This window comes from Gavialis gangeticus, unplaced genomic scaffold (assembly GCF_001723915.1).
Source record: "Gavialis gangeticus isolate Ggan-Ray unplaced genomic scaffold, GavGan_comp1, whole genome shotgun sequence".
NCBI lineage: Eukaryota > Metazoa > Chordata > Crocodylia > Gavialidae > Gavialis > Gavialis gangeticus.
This window is the reverse complement of record NW_017729025.1, coordinates 17,488,073-17,489,329: the sequence shown is the minus strand read 5'-3', so window position 1 is coordinate 17,489,329 and position 1,257 is coordinate 17,488,073.

Sequence of the window (1,257 nt, the reverse complement as noted above, 5' to 3'; positions counted from 1 at the left end):
CAAGGATTTTTTGGGGGGCAGTATCTTTTATTGGACTAACTGGATGGTTGGAACAAAATTAGACAAGCTTTTGAATGGTCCAGTAAAAGACATTGCCCCCTAAAATCCCTACACTGGAACACACAAACTACTGGACTGGACTCAGTCCATCTAACCCAGTATCCTCCGACAGTGGCCAACACTAGAAGCCCCCCCCCCAAAGTGAGAACTTTGTAGATAATCTTCCCTCCGTGCTAGGTCTCACCCTAATTTGCAAAGAGAGATGGCCTTAAATCCTGAGGCGTGAGGTTTGACATCCTTTCTGCAAAATGAGTTATCTCCTTTTGTGATAACTCTGAATATTCTTGTTATCCATGTAAGTATCCAATCCCTTTTTATTTTTGTGTATTTTATACCCCTCTGTTTTTTAATTCTTGACAACTTCTGGCACTCAGTTGTGTAAAAAGTATCTCCTTTTATTTGCTGTGAATTTGGCTGGGAAGGTCACTGAGCTGCCAGCTGCTCTTGTATTATGAGAACAGAAGTTCTCCACCATTCATGGCTGCGTGCACGCACTCTGCTCAGGTCTCCGCTCATTCACCTCCAGACTGAACAATTCCAGACTTTTCAGTCTTTGTTCCCAGGAAAATATTTTTTTAGGCCATGGTTGAATTTCATTGCCCTTTTCTGCACCCTTTCCCTCTTTTGAGTTGATACAGTTAGTTAAAATCCCATGTGGTGTAGAATTAGTTTACCTTTTTCTTTCTGATGTACCTTACATTTGAGTTATCAACACTTGAGTTTAAATTTCCCATCATATTATGCAAGGGTGTCAAAGATACAGCCCCTGGGGTGGATTCGGCCTGCAGAGCCATATCATCCAGTCGCCCTGCAGGGTGTGCTGGATGGCCCCCCTTGCAGCATCTACTCCAATTTATGTCCAGCTGGATGAGTTTGACACCCCTGATATTCCCCATTCACTTACCTTATGTAAGTCTCTCTGAAGTTCTGGGATTTTGCACAGACTTTTCAGTCCCTGATTAACCTAAATAATATTTTGGCATTTGCCGATTTTGCTATGTTACTAACTCACTGCTTTCCAAATAGGTAATAAATATATTAAACACAGCAGAACCCACTGTGAAACCTTGAGAAACCTGCTGCCGTGGGCGGATCTGGGATTTTGAAAGGGGGGGGTGCAGATGCCATGATTCATCATCACATATAACACAACACTTCTTTTTCATAGTTTCATAGATTTAGGGTCGGAAGGGACCT